The sequence below is a fragment of the Leptonychotes weddellii genome, chromosome 1, assembly GCF_054177405.1.
Source record: "Leptonychotes weddellii isolate Sample4059 chromosome 1, ASM5417740v2, whole genome shotgun sequence".
NCBI lineage: Eukaryota > Metazoa > Chordata > Mammalia > Carnivora > Phocidae > Leptonychotes > Leptonychotes weddellii.
Window position 1 is genome coordinate 88811039 of NC_138369.1, and position 6282 is coordinate 88817320.

Below are 6282 nucleotides of genomic sequence, written 5' to 3' on the forward strand. Positions count from 1 at the left end.
AACATTTAGATTATAACCCATTTTGTTTTGAATTGTCCTTACTTTTCCCCAATACCTTGACTTCTTTGTAGCCTTTCTTTCTCCACTGTCCATTGTGAGTCTGTCCTTTTGTTCCTGAGTACTAGTACTAAGATACTTCATTAGCATTTCTCAAAAACTTTTCAAGAGTCATTGAATATTTATTGCTGCTTGGAAGGATAGCCAATATTTATGTCTAAAATTAATTTATTCTTATATTTATTATTAAAAATAAAAGATAATTTTGAAACTTATTTTTTTCTAGTCCTTCAACCTCATCCATCTTTTCAAATGTTGACTTGCTCTGCCTTGAATGATTTTTGGTAAATTTATCTCATTGCCTTGTTACAAAGTAAGAAGATGCTTGCCAGATTCCAGTTCTATGAAGATCTCTGTTGTCTATTATAAACTAATCTTGGGGCCTAATTTCAAGATTTGTTTGACATTTTTGGTGAAAATGTGTATTCTGGTAACTATGTCCTTTGAAAAATTTCATGAATTGCAAATAATAAGAGAGAGAGTAGGCATGATTGTTAAACTTTGATAACTTTATTAAAGACTCAAAATACTTTTATTATATTAGAATTTTTTTATAGTTTAAATATTTTGGATTAATACTTATGAATGCACCTTATATAAGTCACATACATATAATTTGATAATATAAATAATTGATTCCTCGAACATGCTTGTTTTGTTAATTTGCATTTCATATTTGGAAACCTTGAATAAAAATGCATTACATTTTTACTCCTTTTTGCCTTCCTTCTGTGTTCTATTTGTATTTTTCTTTTCTTTCTTTCTTCATTATTATTATTTTTGGTTGTCAAATGATCCTTTATTGAAATATTTTCCTTTGTGGGGTATCTGGGTGGCTCAGTTGGTTAAGCCTCCAACTCTTGATTTTGGCTCAGGTCATGATCTCAGGGTTGTAAGATCCAGTCCCTGTCGGGCTCCACACTCAGCGGGGAGTCTGCTCCTCTCCCTCTCCTTCTGCCCTCCCTCCCTCTCATGCACACTCTCATAAATAAATAAATAAATAAATAAATAAATAAATAAATAAATCTTAAAAAAATATATTTTTTCCCTTGTCATTCTTACCCAGCTGGGCATTCCACTGCACCACTATTGATGTCATGAAGGTGTTGGCCATCAACACTGCAGCCCACAGACTGGGCAGTCCCCAGGATCTCTTTAATAGTTCCAGATAGTTCTCTGGCTAAAGATCGGTGTCCCATCTGTCCAGCAATGTTGGCAATCTTATCAAAACTGACATTTCTACTGTGCTTAATGTTTTCCTGCTTCTTTTTGTCTCTTGGCAATTCCTTGAGGGCTTTGATACTCAGGGCAGAGAGAGGAAGGTACCACTTCAATCTGGGCCTGTCTGTTCTGAATGGTCAGTTTCACTGCAATCCTCAGATCCTTCCAGTCATCAGTTGCCTTGGCGATGTCATCACCAACCTTTTTCGGAGATAGACTCAGGGGACTGATCCTCAGGGCTAAGGCAGTCATGGCACCCACATCCCCACCGGTCACCTCAAGTATACGAATTTGATCTTGTTGGGGTCCTACTTAAGTGGAATGGTGGAGGTGGCTGGTGTCAGATGAACCCGGATTCAGGATGACTGAAGACAGTTGTGCCTTCCTCTCCTCTGAGCCAAAAACCAAACCAAAAGCCTATGATTTTTTAAATAACATGCTAACATTTTCTCTTTGAGTTTTATATTTTTAAATTTTTTTGTATGTTGGTAATCCCAAGCTGCATTTTTTAAGGGGGGAGGGGCAGAAGGAGAGGAGGGAGAAACTCTTAAGCAGGCTCCACACCCAGCATAGAGCCCCATGAGGACTCCATCTCAGGACCCTGAGATCATGACCCTGAGCCGAAATCGAGAGTCAGAGGCTTAATGGACTGAGCTACCCAGGCATCCCCCATCTGCATTATTTTCCCATATTCAATCTTTATGTGTAGAGTACCAGTTGCTCTACATTCTCATATGGCACATAATTATTCTTATTTTCTTACTTAATATAATTTTTCAAATGCTTTGTCATCTTCATAGTTAATCTTTATATTTTGAAGTATATATAATAAATATATATTTAATTGAAAAGATGTTAGAAGGTAAAGGAATTATTCTTTTTCTATTATTTATACAAGTATCTGTAGCCTTACTGTACATACAAATTTTCTGATTAGAACTGGGTGGGCCTGGGTTAAATTTAGAAACAAGTAAAGATTTTGGGACACCTGGGTGGCTCAGTCAGTTAAGCATCTGACTATTGATTTCGGCTTGGGTCATGATCTCAGGGTTGTGAGATTGAGCCTCATTTAGGGCTCTTCACTGGGCATAGAGCCTGCTTAAGATTCTCTATCCCTTTCCCTCCTCTCCCCCTCTCTAAAAAACAAAAAACAAGTAAAGATTTTGCTTTAAATCTCCTCTTTCCTGGGCGCCTGGGTGGCTCAGTTGGTTAAGCGACTGCCTTCAGCTCAGGTCATGATCCTGGAGTCCTGGGATCGAGGCCCACGTCGGGCTCCCTACTCAACAGGGAGTCTGCCTCTCTCTCTGACCCTCCCCCCTCTCATGCTCTCTATCTCATTCTCTCTCTCAAATAAATAAATAAAATCTTTAAAAAAAAATAAATCTCCTCTTTCCTTTTGAAATCTATCTCTGCTTTCTGTGCCTTATCATTCCAAGATGGCCTGTCATTATAGAAGTCACACCTCTACCTTAGTTTTTCATCACGTTTTTTATACCTTAAACTTCTGATTTTTTTAAAAAAGATTTTATTTATTTATTTGACAGAGAAAGAGAGAGAGCACAAGCGGGGGGAGTCGCAGGTGGAGGGAGAGGGAGAAGCAGGCTCCCGCAGAGCAGGGGGAGCCCGATGTGGGACTCAATTCCAGGACCCCACGATCATGATCTGAGCCAAAGGCAGTTGCTTAACCAACTGAGCCACGCAGGTGCCCCAAACTTCTGATTTTGTATTTAACGTGGTAATGCCTTCTGTGGTAGAGCTTGCCAGTCAAATATATAAATGCTTCTTAATCATGCCTTGTTTGAAGACTTATTCCTTCTACTGATAAGGTTAGCTCTGATAATATATTTTGTTGTTTCTAGGTTTTCTTTGACTTTTGAAGATATCTAATTTCCATCCTGCAAAGAGTACATGAGAGGGCAAAGCATGGTGTGTGTATACGTGTGTATATGAATGTGTGTACCAACATGTGTTTTATTGCCCTGAAAGAACAGGTATCTCACTCCAATAGCTTCACAGTATTATGGAATAGGATGAGTTGGGGAGGAGTTTCCAACTTTTCCAACTAAGTTCTATAGTCCTTGTAAATCCCCTTCTTTGCCTGGCTGGGTAGACAAAGTGTAAGCCTGAAGTGCTTCACTGCCCGAGTGACCTTTCATTCTCCCAGGTGGCTGGGATGAGATACTGCAGTCCTCAAACACTCAATCACAGTTCTTAGTCACAGACTAGGTCACAGCCAAGCAGTCAGCCTCAGGGGTTGGTCATGTTCAAGTTCAGCTCATTAGTATCGACTCAGGCCATGTCTTTTGTTTCTGTTCTCACGATTATGTCAGGAACATGCAGAATTTAGGCTGCTTTAAAAAATTTAATCACATCTCCTCAAGTTTTTGACTGTGAAGCAGCTACAGAGGAATGGGCTTTGCAGTAAAAAACAGACCCATGTGTACAGGTATTTCCTTCCTTTTTTCTCTTTTTTTCATTTGTTTAATATATCACTGGAAAGGATATAAAAGAGCATGATAAAATTTCAAAAAATTTAAGAGTATGCAATGGAAAGTAGTCCCTTTCATGTCTCTAAACTCCTTTCCCAAAGACAGCCATAGCTAGCATTTTATGTAACCCTTCATAAATTTTCTATTAATAATCAAACATGTATTTATACCCCTTAATTTAAACTCTTCTAAAGAGCTCAGGTGTTTCTGGCATATTTTCACTTAAAATGTGCCTTGAATGTTGTTCCTGAACAGCACATAGGGATCTACTTAATCCTTTTAAAAGACTATGTTTAGTTACATAGTGTTCTATTGTATGCCTGTAAATACTTTATTGAACCCATCCTCTATGGAGGGACCTTAAGTTATTTCCAGTTAAAAATATTAAAAAAAAATTAAAGATGGTACTACAGTGAACATTCGAAGAGATATATGAGGGTAATTATTGGAGACATCCTTAAAGTGGATTACTGTGTCTAAGCATTTAAATTTTGATAGTTATTGTCAAGTAGTCCTTCAGTGAAGCTGTATCAACTTACCTTCCCACTAACATTTGAAAGTGCCTGCTTTCAGACTCTATACTATTAAACTTTTTGATCTTTGCCTACAAATTCAATTTTCTTCAATAAATAGGAAGCAAATAATCTCTCTTCTTTTCTCCATTTCTCTGCCATCTTTAATTTTCTTGTTTTTATCACAAAATTGGATATTTAAGGTTATAACTTATTAGGGTTAATCATAAATTTCAAATATTAACTATGTAATCACTCCTTATAAGGGAGAAAGAGGTGTTTCTCTGGGCCTACATTCAATTTCCATGCTTCAGTCCCTCTTTGCTTTAACTCTGCCCACATGCTGATATATGGCAGTGTTAATTGGACATTCTGCTTTTTTGAATCTCATGTAGAATGTACATCCAACTCATTTACCACAAAATTAAAAAAAATGAAGAGAGTGAATACAGCCATTAGAGTTGTTGTGAATAATTTGAGTTAAATGTAAATGCAGAAAGAAAATAAGAAAACTACTATTAAGTACACCTTGCCCTCCTCAATGGAATACAATACAGATTTACAATGTTAATTATTTCCACCACCTATCTATTTAAAAGCTGTAAGATTGAAATATGAATATGTCGGGTATTTAAATACTAACTTATTAAAAACCTGTACTTTATTAAAATATCATTATGCATATTTTAAAGTTAAAACTCTGCACTCTGTAGATGTAGAGGTAAAATTCCCATTTATTGTCTGCTGAATGTGAGGGAAATTGGATTTGTCAGGAAGCTGATTGATATCTCGAAGTGTTTTGTTTTCAGTGACTGGCACTGCCTAGTTACAACCATCTATCATCTAACAGGTAATTAGTCAGATTTCTCATCATGAGCCTTCAATCCTGCTGTTTTATTATTGAAATACCACAAACCAGTAGGCAATTTGAATGCAGATAAAATTCTCTGTCATGGTCTTAAGGACAAAGACAACATTTTGCAATTCAGCAGTAGTGATTTTGAATAAAAGTCCCCGAAATGTAAGTTTGGGTCTTATAAGAAAATAAATATAAAAAATTTAATTCGATACCACATTTGTCCCTTACAGTAACAACTGAGACATTTGTTGTTTACAAAGCAATCCAGTGTTCTCATATGAACTTACTTTATTATAATAATTTATAAGTAGAAAGTTAAGTGAAAGAACGTTGATAGCATGAAAAATAAAGTTAGACAAAATAAATGAACTAAGTCTTGAATAGCTTTCATTCATTTTTCAAACTATTTTAAGATGGTGGATAAAAGTAGTCTGTAATTAGTAGTAGCTAATAATATGAAAAGTTTACTCCTTTCAATTATTTTTCATAAGAAAGTTTAGAAATTAAAATAATTAGAAATTTTAAAGATGAATTATTTGATCACTCTTACACATGCTTTGTAGTAAACAAACTTGCTTCTGAAGTTGATGCTAAGATACTTTGGGGACCTTCTATGATTTATAGATTTCAGGCAACTGATTTTACATTACTGGTATTCCAACAAGATTGATTATTTCATACCATTTAATATTATTTTCTTGACTTAATTAAAAATCATTTTGGGGCAGAAGGAGCTGCACTGGGTCATGAGGAGTGGCCCATTATATACTTTCAAGTTGGGAGGGGGTTAGGCATAGTGTAAATCCCTAAGGAATTTTGGAAGCAAGGTTTCCAGGACCTTGAGGGGGCTAGCTATTGTTAGGGAAAGGTCATAGGTCATTTATTACTGTCTAATAAAACCTTAGTCATGAGACCCTTCAGATGTCTATCGGTGGGTCATATGCTTGGGGGATGATTGCCAACATATATCTTGGGGAGTAGAGATAAAGGAAGTTTCCAAAGGAATTTTTATATGTTAAAGTAGACTCACAGGATCCTGGGGGTCAGGCTAAGATTGCCTTTTACCCTTAGCAAGGTATTAACATAGAGGCAGCTGAGTTCCTAGAGGAGTATCATTCTGCCTCTTTCAAGAACTTGTCAATGG

General features: G+C 36.4%; 1 pseudogene; it reads right to left on the reverse strand.

Annotated features, from left to right (window-relative positions):
• Positions 1-1115: 1115 nt before the first annotated feature.
• LOC102734221 (large ribosomal subunit protein uL11 pseudogene) lies at positions 1116-1724 on the reverse strand (annotated as a pseudogene).
• Positions 1725-6282: the final 4558 nt, after the last annotated feature.